Consider the following 15,496-nt stretch of genomic DNA (forward strand, 5'->3'; position numbering starts at 1 on the left):
GCAAATTAGAAGTGTTTGTTTGATTTGATATAGCACTAAAATGTATATCATTACCATTTGTGAAGTATGTGGTTGTTTGCTGATTTGATATAGCACTAAAATGTATATCATTATTATTCGTGAAATATGGAATTGTTTGTTTGATTTGATATAGCACTAAAATGTATATCGTTGAGAAATATGGAAATGTTCTGTTAAACTTAGATATGACACCAACATGTATATCCATCATGAATTTTGAAAGTGTTCTAGTGGGGAATTAAGATCTCATCAAATGATTTGGCCAGGGCACTAAGCCTTGTTTTCAAACTCTAAGGTGAATAAGAAACGGAAAATGAATTGTAACACGGACACGAATGTCATGAAACAGTAATGTGAGGTAAACGAGTGCACAAGTATTGACCATCTATCAACTGCTAATCTTTTAGTCATTGTTTATAGTTGGTTTAGTGCATTTCTACTGGGCTATGGCTCACCCTATATAGGACACCATTTTCAAGTACGGGAAGCATTCTACCTCCAAGGACATAGCTTGAGAGGCTAGAAGCAGGCAGACGTTTGTGGTTGGGTTATCTTTTGTTTTATTACATGTAATTTCAAGCCAAGGGCTTAATATGTATTTGAGTTAGTACTCTCCTCTTTGTAACCAAGTGTTAACTTGGAAAACTATAAGCCTGTAGGGCATTTTCTTTTGTTGTTAACATGTAATGCTTTTGTAAAGAATTACTCTGATGAATATGATGATGTTCATCTCTTATATCAATGCATGTCTAAATTAATGGGATTAATGTTATTTTTTTGGGGGGCGTGACAAATTCAGAAACCACTATACCTTAACGATCTATTTGGAAATTAAATAAAAAATGATGTTGAATAGAAAAGAAACTTGAATAAAAAAGGAAGTTGAACAAAAATAAAAAAGGAAGTTACAGAAAATTAAAAATGGAAGTTCATTCAAGAAACCACTATACCTTAACGATCTATTTCGAAATTAAATAAAAAAGAAAATTGAATAGAAAAGTAAAATGAATAAAAATGGAAGTTGAAGAAAACGAAAAATGAAAGTTGCATGAAATTAAAAATGGAAGTTCAATCCAGAAACCACTATACCTTAATGACCTATTTGGAAATTAAATAAAAAAGGTAGTCGAATAGAAAAGTAACTTCAATAAAAATAGAAGTGGAATAAAAATAAAAATAGAAGTTGCAGAAAATTAAAAATGGAAGTTCATTCAAGAAACCACTATACCTTAACGATCTATTTGGAAATTAAATAAAAAAGGAAGTTGAATAGAAAAGTAAATTGAATAAAAATGGAAGTTGAATAAAAAAAAATGAAAATTGTAGAAAATAAAAATGAAAGTTTTTTCAAAAAAGCACTATACCTTAACGATCTATTTCGAAATTAAATAAAAAAGGAAGTTTAATAGAAAAGTAAATTGAATAAAAATGGAAGTTGAATAAAAATAAAAATGAAAGTTGCATAAAATTATAAATGGAAGTTCAATCCGGAAACCACTACACCTTAACGATCTATTTGGAAATTAAATAAAAAATGATGTTGAATAGAAAAGAAACTTGAATAAAAAAGGAAGTTGAAAAAAAATAAAAAAGGAAGTTGCAGAAAATTAAAAATGGAAGTTCATTCAAGAAATCACTATACCTTGACGATCTATTTCGAAATTAAATAAAAAAGCAAGTTGAATAGAAAAATAAATTGAATAAAAATGGAAGTTAAAGAAAAAGAAAAATGAAAGTTGCATGAAATTATAAATGGAAATTCATTCCAGAAACCACTATACCTTAACGACCTATTTAGAAATTAAATAAAAAAGGAAGTAGAATAGAAAAGTAACTTCAATAAAAATAGAAGCTGAATAAAAATAAAAATGAAAGTTGCATAAAATTGGAAATGGAAGTTCAATCCAGAAACCACTATGCCTTAACGATCTATTTGGAAATTAAATAAAAAAGGAAGTTGAATAGAAAAGAAACTTGAATAAAAAAGGAGGTTGAACAAAAATAAAAATGGAAGTTGCAGAAAATTAAAAATGGAAGTTCATTCAAGAAACCACTATACCTTAACGATCTATTTGGAAATTTAATAAAAAAGCAAGTTGAATAGAAAAGTAAATTGATTAAAAATGGAAGTTGCATGAAATTAAAAATGAAAGTTCATTCCAGAAACCACTATACCTTAATGATCTATTTGGAAATTTAATAAAAAAGCAAGTTGAATACAAAAGTAAATTGATTAAAAATGGAAGTTGCATGAAATTAAAAATGAAAATTTATTCCAGAAACCACTATATCTTAACGATCTATTTGGAAATTAAATAAAAAAGGAAGTTGAATAGAAAAGTAAACTGAATAAAAATAGAAGTTGAATAAAAATAAAAATGAAAGTTGCAGAAAATTAAAAATGGAAGTCCGTTCAAGAAACCACTATACCTTAACGATCTATTTGGAAATTAAATAAAAAAGGAAGTAAAATAGAAAAATAACTGAATAAAAATGGAAGTTGAATAAAAATAAACATGAAAGTTGCATAAAATTAAAAATGGAAGTTCATTCCAGAAACCACTATACCTTAACGATCTATTTGGAAATTAAATAAAAAAAGAAGTTGAATAGAAAAGTAACTTCAATAAAAATAGAAGTTGAATAAAAATAAAAATGGAAGTTGCAGAAAATTAAAAATGGAAGTTCATTCAAGAAACCACTATACCTTAACGATCTATTTGGAAATTAAGTAAAAAATGAAGTCGAGTAGAAAAGACACTTGGATAAAAATGGAAGTTAAAAAAAAAGAAAAATGGAAGTTGCAGAAAATTAAAAATGGAAGTTCATTCAAGAAACCACTATACCTTAACGATCTATTTGGAAATTAAATAAAAAAGGAAGTTTAATAGAAAAGTAAATTGAATAAAAATGAAAGTTGAATAAAAATAAAAATGAAAGTTGCGTAAAATTAAAAATGGAAGTTCTGTTACGCCCTCAAAATAATAACATTAAACCCATCCATATAGAGACATGCATTGATGCATAAAAGTCCATATTCATCTATTCATCAGAGTATTTCATTACAAAAGTATTACATGTTTACAGCAAAAGCAAATGCCCTACGGGCTTACAGTTTTCCAAGTTAACACTTGGATACAAAGAGACTGCTAACTTAATTACACATTATGTCCTTGGCTTAAATCTATATGTAATACAATCAAGGAAAATAAGGCAACAAAAGTATGTCTGCCTCTAGCCTCCCAAGCTATGTCCTCAGAGGTGGCATGCTACCTGTGCCTTAAAATGATGTTCCCATATAGGGTGAGCCACAGCCCAGTTGAAATATACTAAACCGGATATGAACAATGCCTAAAAAATTAGCAACTGATAGATGGTCAATACTTACACTTCCATTTACATCTTATTACAGTTCCATGACAGTCAAGTCTATGTTACAATTCACTTTCCGTTTCTTATTCAACTTTGAGTTTGAAAACAAGGCTCAGTACTCTGGCCAAAACATTTGATGAGATTATAGTTCATCACAGGAACACTTTCGAAATTCAAGGTGGATACACATTATGGTGTTGTATCAATAACACATAAACTACTTCCATACTTCGCAAATGATGATGATATACATTTTAGTGCTATATCAAATCAAACAAACTTTTCAATAGATAAGCATATGAGTTATATCAATACTATAACAGATAAGCATATGAGTTATATCAATACTATAACAGATAAGCATATGAGCTGTATCAACGTTCCAATAGATAAGCATATGAGCTGTATCAACACTTCAATAGATAAGCATATGAGCTGTATCATCACTACAATGGGCGAGCATATGAGCTGCATCCCCAGGTCCATCCCCCATCTTCCCTTAACCATTAACCGGTTTAGAGGTACATCCCCCATCTTTCCCTAAACCGTGGAGTACATCCCCCATCTCCTCCCATACACAAGTAATGCATATAAACACAGAATCACATACGCAATCAATCAATACAAAAAGTTAATGTATTCTGTCAACTGTTTACACAAAATACATATAAACACATTGGCCATATGCACAATCAACCAACACATAAAGTTAATGTATTCTATCAACCGTCCTACTCATGACACATCCGATTGATTAGTTTTAGTTTGCCTAATCATCATGCATTGTCTACAACAATCAACACTACCCTCCACCGGTAGCCCAGAGCAATTATTTCTAAACAGGAAATAAATGCACAAATGGATAGTATATCAACATTTCAATTAGGTCAGCAATAAGTGATTTAACTACACCCTTTAGTCCCATACATTCCCAATTTCAACATTTCCAATTCAATTCCTCGTTTCCTTTAATCAATTATATACATCAATTAATTAAAACAATTAAGGCAAATTACCTTAATTAACAAAACAACTCTAAGGTTCCACTTTCATCCACAATCCATCATCCAACTCATTCCCCTTTTTACCAAACTTGCATATAGGTTTATTCCAAACAAAACCCCAATTTTTTGTAAAATTACACAAAAGGCCCAAACTTTCTCAAATCTACCCAACAACACCCAACATAACAAAATGCTAAAATTTAAAGACAAAATCCATAAGGAGGAGTAGGATATCCCTACCTCAAAAGATGATACTCAACGGAGAAGACGAAGAAACTCAACGTGCTCCAAAACTCAATATTTTCGGATCAAAAGATAGCCCTCGACGATCAACACAACTTTAACAAAGGCCGAAGAGAAGGAGGACACTCTAACTTGATCAAACCCTAGAGAGAAGGGAGTTTCTAGAGAGAGAGGCTCTCAAAAATGGTTTTAGAAAAAGTAAGAGAGAGAAAGAAAAGTGAAAAGTGATTTAAAATCACCCAGCGGATAACTCATATACGCACGACCCGCTCGAGCGGAGAATATAACGCTCGAGCGTTAAGCACAAATATCTGGTACCGCTCGAGCGTAAGGATGACCGCTCGAGTGCCAAGAAACAAAAGCAAAACACATCCGCTCGAGCGTGAAGAACCAGTCCGCTCAAGTGCAGATTTTCATCTCCCAGAACTTTTTAGAAAAAGAACCACCCGCTCGAGCGCCAACAATCCCGCTCGAGCATGACTCGCTCGAGCGCAAGAAACCCGCTCGAGCGTAGAAAACACACCTGCAGAAGTTCTGCAGGGCCACGAAATACTGGAAGTGTGTAAACCCCGCTCGAGCTTAAAAAGACCCGATCAAGCGGACAACCAAAAACCAAACTCCGCTCGAGCGCAGAATGATCCGTTCGAGCGTAAAACCAAAATCCAGGGCAACAACACTAGAGACCAAAACTCAAACCACCTGTTCGAAACATGCCCAACACATCCTAAAACTCAAACACTAAGAGTAAAGGATAGAAACAAGAATAAGACGACAACACAACCACAGAACCGAGTCCGGATTACAGTTAAACAACCAAGGGAAAAAACCGGGATCGCTATAAGTTCAATCCATAAACCATTTTACCTTAACGATCTATTTGGAAATTAAATAAAAAAGGAAGTTGAATAGAAAAATAACTTGAATAAAAATGGAAGTTGAATAAAAATTAAAATGGAAGTTGCCGAAAATAAAAAATGGAAGTTCATTCAAGAAACCACTATACCATAATGATCTATTTGGAAATTAAATAAAAAAGCAAGTTTAATAGAAAAGTAAATCGAATAAAAATGGAAGTTGAATAAAAATAAAAATGGAAGTTGCATAAAATTAAAAATGGATGTTCAATCCAGAAACCACTATACCTTAACGATCTATTTGGAAATTAAATAAAAAAGGAAGTTGAATAGAAAAGAAACTTGAATAAAAAAAGAAGTTAAATAAAAATAAAAATGGAAGTTGCAGAAAATTAAAAATGGAAGTTCATTCAAGAAACCACTATACCTTAACGATCTATTTGGAAATTAAATAAAAAAGGAAGTTGAGTAGAAAAGACACTTGAATAAAAATGGAAGTTAAATAAAAATAAAAATGGAAGTTGTAGAAAATTAAAAATGGAAGTTCATTAAAGAAACCACTATACCTTAACGATCTATTTGGAAATTAAATAAAAAAGGAAGTTGAATAGAAAAGTAACTTCAATAAAAATAGAAGTTGAATAAAAATAAAAATGAAAGTTGCATAAAATTGGAATTGGAAGTTCAATCCAGAAACCACTATACCTTAACGATCTATTTGGAAATTAAATAAAAACGGAATTTGAATAGAAAAGAAATGTAGAGACCCTAATTTTTGGTAATTACACATGAAACCCTGAGCCTTAGTTTAATAGCATTTTAGCACCTAGTTTCGTAAAAGTCTGCAAAATGGCCTAATAAAGAATAATTTTCCTGTATATTATCAAAATTAAACCGAGAACACCACTTTATAATTGGAAATACCCTAAAACTTGATTTTTATTTATTTACCTCTTAGTTTATAAATTAATTCATACATTTTATTTTTATTTTTATTTTTGTTTTTGTTGTTCTTTTATTTATTATTTATTTGAATATAATATTATTTATTTGAATATGTACATAGGTGTCACAAATAATATTTTGGTGGGAATTGATTGAAAAACAAAATAAAAAAATATCTAGATATTTTATGCTTCCTTAGTCATTAAGCTAAGACCAAGCTTATTTCCTATAAATTGAGAGCCTTGTCTCAATTCCACACACACACACACATACCAGCAGCCAAGGAGAGGGTGAGAGAAGGAGAGTGTGATTAAAGGGAAGTAGAGAAGAAGAAGAAAAGAAAATGAAGAAAATGGTACCTTCTTGAGTCAAGGTAAGAACACTTCTTCCCCTTGTCTTCTCCAATTCTTTCACCATCCCATCCTATTGTTAGATGCCCTCTTGTGTTGCATGTTAATGGGAAATAGGGTTTTTGATGTATAAAAGAGTGTGGGTTTGATTTAGTGACTTTGTCTTGCAAATTTGTCAAATTAGGCACTGCTGCAATTTCTCTAATTTAAAAGAAATATCAAATTTATTTATTTCTTAATTCTGAATTTATTGTGAGATATTTGTTGTGTTTAGAGCTTGTGGTAATTTTATTAGCCCCTAATTGTGTGTTTTTAGGGCTTGGATACCTTCTTTAAATATCTGGTCCGGAGTCTCTGAAAAATAGCCCACTTCTTGCAATTTTATAAAATTCCAGAAAAATCATCTCAGGTTGGTTCTTCTATACAAATTTAGGATTTTGAGTCCTCTTTTCAATGGAATTTATTTGGGTGAAAATCATTGGGTAGATTCAGAGGAAAGCTAGTTTTCCCAACGGATGACAAACCTGGACAGGTTTTCGAATTTAGCTTGTAGATGAATTTCTGGAGGTGCTATGCACATTCTGTGAATTGGAATTGAAACTAGACAGGTTAATTATTATTTCTGTGCAATTTCAGGCCCTAATTTGACCTAGAAGTATTTTTCCCAAAGCACTCTTGTTAGACCTGCAGAACTGAACAATGCTGGAAATGGTGTTTTGTTTTGTTGTTCGTCTCTAAGTGTTTTAAAGCATGCCTAATGTTATTTGCTTGCCTTACCATACCTATGTACGATTATCATGGGCTATATTTCATTTCTTATGTTTGTCTCATGCTCTTTTATATTACTGAATTACCGAATGTGACTAGCTTGCTTGGCAAAAGATCTAATAAATGGGAAAATGGGAAATGGAAAGGGGTTGGTAATGGGTGACGTTCACCCTTGTGCTTCAGAATGATTTATGTAATAAACATGTGAATGGAATTAAAACCAAATGAGTTAAGTCCTGTACAAGCGGTCTAAGCGAGCCCCTAGGTTGACACGGATGTATTCAGACTCTATGTGGTGGTTTCAGGGTGTAAGCGAGCCCTTTGGTATGGTATGTGCAGGGTGTAAGCGAGCCCTAGGCACGATTTGGTATGGTATGTGCAGGGTGTAAGCGAGCCCTAGGCACGATTTGGGTGTAAGCGAGCCCACTTGTTTGGCCGTCCCTTTTGAGGTCCATCAATGTCATTGACCGGTAAATAACTGGGAGGTGGGCATAGATGGTAAGGTCTGCAAAGCAGCAAAAGGGGGAGTTTTGAATAGTCCGGTGTTCAATCCTTGTGGTTGGGTAGAAGGATCTCTTTGGGGGATTCTAGTCGTCTAGTCTAACTACTAATTCATCGAACCTTGTTGTAATATTGTAAGTTATGTTACCCAATTTGTTTTGTGTATGGTTGATTGGTTGATAGAAGATATGGGGGGTGTGTGTGGTTTTACCGCTCATGGCGTGTCATGCCAGGTGATGAAGCAGTTTACAATGGTGAAGGTTATTTTGAAGGCAAATATGATGAAGTGTTGGAGCTGTGGTTCATTTGAAGACTTAGACTAGTTGTTTTTTTTTTTTCTTTTGACTTTTGGTTTGGCAATGTTTTGGTAATCCTGTAATGAAACATAAACGAATTACCAGTGATATTAACTCTAGTTATATATGTATAATAAGATGTTTTGGTTATCTATCCTACTTGTGTTGTATTACTGTATGTATTTAACGGCCCGAAAGTTGGGGCGTTACAAGAAACTTGAATAAAAAAGGAAGTTGAACAAAAATAAAAATGGAAGTTGCAGAAAATAAAAAATGAAAGTTCATTCAAGAAACCACTATACCTTAAGGATCTATTTGGAAATTAAATAAAAAAGGAAGTTGAGTAGAAAAGACACTTGAATAAAAATGGAAGTTGAATAGAAAAGTAAATTCAATAAAAATAGAAGTTGAATAAAAATAAAAATGGAAGTTGAATAAAAATAAAATTGGAGGTTGCAGAAAATTAAAAATGGAAGTTCATTCAAGAAACCACTATACCTTAACGATCTATTTGGAAATTAAATAAAAAAGCATGTTGAATAGAAAAGTAAATTGAATAAAAATGGAAGTTCAAGAAAAAGAAAAATGAAAGTTGCATGAAATTAAAAATGGAAGTTCATTCAAGAAACCGCTATACCTTAACGATCTATTTGGAAATTAAATAAAAAAGCATGTTGAATAGAAAAGTAAATTGAATAAAAATGGATGTTGAAGAAAAAGAAAAATGAAAGTTGCATAAAATTAAAAATGGAAGTTCATTCCAGAAACCACTATATCTTAACGATCTATTTGGAAATTAAATAAAAAAGCAAGCTGAATAGAAAAGTAAATTGAATAAAAATGGATGTTGAAGAAAAAGAAAAATGAAAGTTGCATAAAATTAAAAATGGAAGTTCATTCCAGAAACCACTATACCTTAACGATCGATTTGGAAATTAAATAAAAAAAGGAATTTGAATAGAAAAGTAACTTCAATAAAAATAGAAGTTAAATAAAAATAAAAATGGAAGTTGCAGAAAATTAAAAATGGAAGTTCATTCACGAAACCACTATACCTTAACGATCTATTTGGAAATTAAATAAAAAAGGAAGTTGAATAGAAAAGAAACTTGAATAAAAAAGGAAGTTGAAAAAAAATAAAAATGGAAGTTGTAGAAAATTAAAAATGGGAGTTCATTCAAGAATCCACTATACCTTAACGATCCATTGTGAAATTAAATAAAAAAGGAAGTAAAAAAGAAAAATAACTTGAATAAAAATGGAAGTTGAATAAAAATAAAAATGAAAGTTGCATAAAATTAAACATGGAAGTTCAATCCAGAAACCACTATATCTTAACGATCTATTTAGAAAATAAATAAAAAAGCAAGCTGAATAGAAAGTAAATTGAATAAAAATAGAAGGTGAAGAAAAAGAAAAATGAAAGTTGTATGAAATTAAAAATGGAAGATCATTCCAGAAACCACTATACCTTAACGATTTATTTGGAAATTAAATAAAAAAGAAAGTTGAATAGAAATGAAACTTGAATAAAAAAGAAAGCTGAAAAAAAATAAAAATGGAAGTTGTAGAAAATTAAAAACGGAAGTTCATTCAAGAAACCACTATACCTTAACGATCTATTTGGAAATTAAATAAAAAAGAAAGTAAAATAGAAAAATAACTTGAATAAAAATGGAAGTTGAATGAAAATAAAAATGAAAGTTGCGTAAAATTAAAAATGGAAGTTCAATCCAGAAACCACTATACCTTAATGATCTATTGGGAAATTAAATAAAAAAGCAAGTTGAATAGAAAAGTAAATTGAATAAAAATGGAAGTTGAAGAAAAAGAAAAATGAAAGTTGCATGAAATTAAAAATGGAAGTTCATTCAAGAAACCACTATACCTTAACGATCTATTTGGAAACTAAATAAAAAAAGAAAGCTAAATAGAAAAGTAAATTGAATTAAAATGGAAGTTGAAGAAAAACAAAAATGGAAGTTGCAGAAAATTAAAAAAGGAAGTTCATTCTAGAAACCACTATACCTTAACGACCTATTTGGAAATTAAATAAAAAAGCAAGTTGAATAGAAAAGTAAATTGAATAAAAATGGAAGTTGAAGAAAAAGAAAAATGAAAGTTCCATGAAATTAAAAATGAAAGTTCATTCAAGAAAGCACTATACCTTAACGATCTGTTTGGAAACTAAATAAAAAAAGCAAGCTAAATAGAAAAGCAAATTGAATAAAAATGAAAGTTGAAGAAAAACAAAAATGAAAGTTGCATGAAATTAAAAATGGAAGTTTATTCCAGAAGCCACTATACCTTAACGATCTATTTGGAAATTAAATAAAAAAGGAAGTTGAATAGAAAAGTAACTTCAATAAAAATAGAAGTTGAATAAAAATAAAAATGGAAGTTGCAGAAAATTAAAAATGGAAGTTCATTCAAGAAACCACTATACCTTAACGATCTATTTGGAAATTAAATAAAAAAGGAAGCTGAATAGAAAAGAAACTTGAATAAAAAAAGAAGTTGAAAAAAAATAAAAATGGAAGTGGCAGAAAATTAAAAATGGAAGTTAATTCAAGGAACCACTATACCTTAACGATCTATTTGGAAAATCAATAAAAAAGGAAGTTCAATAGAAAAATAACTTGAATAAAAATAGAAGTTGAATAAAAATAAAAATAGAAGTTACAAAAATTAAAAATGGAAGTTCATTCAAGAAACCACTATACCTTAACGATCTATTTGGAAATTAAATAAAAAAGGAAGTTGAATAGAAAAGTAAACTGAATAAAAAAGGAGGTTGAAAAAAAATAGAAATGGAAGTTGCAGAAAATTAAAAATGGAAGTTCATTGAAGAAACCACTATACCTTAACGATCCACTGGGAAATTAAATAAAAAAAGGAAGTAAAATGGAAAAATTTCTTGAATAAAAATGGAAGTTGCATAAAATTAAAAATAGAAGTTCAATCCAAAAACCACTATACCCTAACGATCTATTTGGAAATTAAATAAAAAAAGCAAGCTGAATAGAAAAGTAAATTGAATAAAAATGGAAGTTGAATAAAATGAAAAATGAAAGTTGCATTAAATTACAAATGGAAGTTCATTCCAGAAACCACTATACCTTAACGATCTATTTGGAAATTAAATAAAAAAGGAAGGTGATTAGAAAAGAAACTTGAATAAAAAAGGAAGTAGAAAAAAAAATAAAAATGGAAGTTGCAGAAAATTAAAAATGGAAGTTCATTCAAGAAACCATTATACCTTAACGATCTATTTGGAAATTAAATAAAAAAGCAAGTTGAATAGAAAAGTAAATTGAATAAAAATGGAAGTTGAAGAAAAAGAAAAATGAAAGTTGCATGAAATTATAAATGGAAGTTCATTCAAGAAACCACTATACATTAACGATCTATTTGGAAACTAAATAAAAAGGAAGCTGAACAGAAAAGTAAATTGAATAAAAATGAAAGTTGAAGAAAAAGAAAAATGAAAGTTGCACGAAATTAAAAATGGAAGTTCATTTCAGAAGCCACTATACCTTAACGATCTATTTGGAAATTAAATAAAAAAGGAAGTTGAATAGAAAAGTCACTTCAATAAAAATAGAAGTTGAATAAAAATATAAATGGAAGTTGCAGAAAAATAAAAATGGAAGTTCATTCAAGAAACCACTATACCTTAACGATCTTTTTGGAAATTAAATAAAAAAGGAAGCTGAATAGAAAAGAAACTTGAATAAAAAAGGAAGTTGAAAAAAAATAAAAATGGAAGTTGCAGAAAATTAAAAATGGAAGTTCATTCAAGAAACCACTATACCTAAACGATCTATTTGGAAAATAAATAAAAAAAGAAGTTGAATAGAAAAATAACTTGAATAAAAATAGAAGTTGAATAAAAAAGAAAAATAGAAGTTGCAGAAAATTAAAAATGGAAGATCATTCAAGAAACCACTATACCTTAACTGTAACGCCCTCAAAATAACAACATTAAACCCATCAATAGAGACATGCATTGATACATATAAAAGTCCCACATTCTTCCATTTATCAGAGTTTCATTACAAAAAGTATTACATGTTAACGACAAAAGCAAGTGCCCTAAAGGCTTACAGCTTTCCAAGTTAACACTTGGTTACAACATAAGAGTACTAACTCAATTACACATTAAGCCCTTGGCTTGAATTTACATGTAATACATCAAAAATAAGACAACGAAAGTGTGTCCGCCTCTAGCCTCCCAAGCTACGTCCTTGGAGGTGGCATGCTACCTGTACCTGAAAATGATAATCCCATATAGGGTGAGCCACAGCCCAGTAGAAATACACTAAACCAACCATGAACAATGACTAAAAGATTAGCAATTGATAGATGGCCAACACTGATGCATCCACATAAATCACATTTTATGTCATACGACTTATGAGTCCAAGTTACTTTTTCATTTTTCCTTTTTCAACAGATAAGCATATTAGCTCTATCATCATCTCAACAGATATGTATAAAAACTATATCCCACATTCACAGATAAGCATATAAGCTATATCCACATTCTCAACAGATATGTATAACAACTATATCCCACATTCACAGATAAGCATATAAGCTGTATCTACACTTCACAAAGATAAGCATATGAGCTCTATCTTCACTTCTCTAGACAAGCATATGAGCTGTATCTACGGAGTTCATCCCCTATCTTCTCCCAACACTATCCGGTTTAGAGGTACATCCCCCATCTTCCCCTAAACCGCGGAGTACATCCCCCATCTCCTCCTCTACACATAACGTATACAAACACATTGGTTCTATATGCAATCACTCAATACATACAGTTAACGTATTCTATCAACCGTCAAATTCCATGACACCTTCTATTGATTAGTTTTCGTTTGCCTAATCATCATGCATTGTCTACAACAATCACGACTATCCTCCACCGATAGCCCAAAGCGGTTATTTCTAAACAGAAAATAAATGCACAAATGGATATTCAATCAACATTTCAATTCGGTGAGTGATAAATAATTCAACTACACCCTTTAACCCCATGCATTCCCAATCCCAACAATTCCGTTTCATTTCATTTCCTCATTTCTCACAATTAATTATCTCAATTAATCAAACAATGTAATTAGGTCATTTTCCATAATTAACATTACAACCCTTAAGGTCCCTTTTTCATCAATGATTCAACATTTATTCCATTTCTCTATGCCAAACATGCATCTAGGTTTATTATAAATAAAACCCCAACTTTTGTAAAATAACACAAAAGCCCCAAACTTTCACAAAATTACCAAACCAACCCCAACATCTCAAAATACTAAAATTTAAAGACAAAATCCATAGAGAGGAGTAGGATATCCCTACCTCAATTCCGGAGCCCCAAGGGAGAAGATGACAAAACCCAACGTGCTCCAAATCCCGAAATTTTCAAATTAAAATGTAGCCCTCGACGATCAACAATTTTTTTGTAGAGGCCAAAGATGAGAAAATCACTCCTACTAGATCAAAACCTAGAGAGAATGTAGAGTTCTAGAGTGAGAGGCTCAACAATGGTGTTTTTGGAAAAGTAGGAGAGAGAAGAGAAAGTGAAAAAGTGATTTGAAAAGTCAAAACTCGGAACTTAAACCCAGTAGCCCCGCTCGAGCGTCAGACTCCCCGCTCGAGCGTCACTCACAGACTCCCGCTCGAGCGTCAACAATCCCGCTCGAGCGGCGGATACACCCTCCCAGAACTTTTACAGAACCAGGTCTCCGCTCGAGCTTCCAACTCCCCGCTCGAGCGTCACTCACACAATCCCGCTCGAGCGGCCAATCCCACGCTCGAGCGTCCAACACTGCACAGGAAATACTGGATGGGTGAAACTCCCGCTCGAGCGCCAAAACCCCCGCTCGAGCGCCAAAACCCCCGCTCGAGCGGACAGGTCAAAATCTGGGCAACTATTTTTGGTTTCTAAACTCAACCAACCTGTAACAAACCTGCCCACACATCTTATAACCCAAATACAAAGTAAAAAGATGAAAACAAGATAATAATCAACTACCAACATCCACGGATACATGTCCGGATCACTGTACAACAAGGGCAAACCCGGGATAAAAGAAAAATGAAAGTTGCATAAAATTAAAAATGGAAGTTCAATCCAGAAAACACTATACCTTAACGATCTATTTGGAAATTAAATAAAAAAGAAAGCTGATTAGAAAAGTAAATTGAATAAAAATGGAAGTTGAAGAAAAAAAAATGAAAGTTGCATGAAATTATAAATGGAAGTTCATTCAAGAAACCACAATACCTTAACGATCTATTTGGAAACTAAATAAAAAAGCAAGCTGAATCGAAAAGTAAATTGAATAAAAATGAAAGTTGAAGAAAAAGAAAAATGAAAGTTGCATGAAATTAAAAATGGAAGTTCATTCCAGAAGCCACTATACCTTAACGATCTATTTGTTAATTAAATAAAAAAAAGGAAGTTGAATAGAAAACTAACTTGAATAAAAATAGAAGTTGAATAAAAATAAAAATGGAAGTTGCAGAAAATTAAAAATGGAAGTTCATTCAAGAAACCACTATACCTTAACGATCTATTTGAAAATTAAATAAAAAAGCATGTAAAATAGAAAAATAATTTGAATAAAAATGGAAGTTGAATAAAAATAAAAATGAAAGTTGCATAAAATTAAAAATGGAAGTTCATTCCAGAAACGACCATACCTTAACGATCTATTTGGAAATTAAATAAAAAAAAAAGTTGAATAGAAAAGAAACATGAATAAAAAAGGAGGTTGAAAAAAAAATGGAAGTTGCAGAAAATTAAAAATGGAAGTTCATTCAAGAAACCACTATCCCTTAATGATCTATTTGGAAATTAAATAAAAAAGGAAGTAAAATAGAAAAATAAATTGAATAAAAATGGAAGTTGAAGAAAAAGAAAAATGAAAGTTGCATGAAATTAAAAATGGAAGTTCATTTAAGAAACCACAATACATTAACGATCTATTTGGAAACGAAATAAAAAACAAGTTGAATAGAAAAGTAAATTGAATAAAAATGAAAGTTTAAGAAAAAGAAAAATGAAAGTTTCATGGAATTAAAAATGGAAGTTCATTCCAGAAACCACTATACCTTAACGACCTATTTGG

The sequence above is a fragment of the Camellia sinensis genome, chromosome 2, assembly GCF_055761805.1.
Source record: "Camellia sinensis isolate YWXY chromosome 2, ASM5576180v1, whole genome shotgun sequence".
Classification (NCBI taxonomy): domain Eukaryota; kingdom Viridiplantae; phylum Streptophyta; class Magnoliopsida; order Ericales; family Theaceae; genus Camellia; species Camellia sinensis.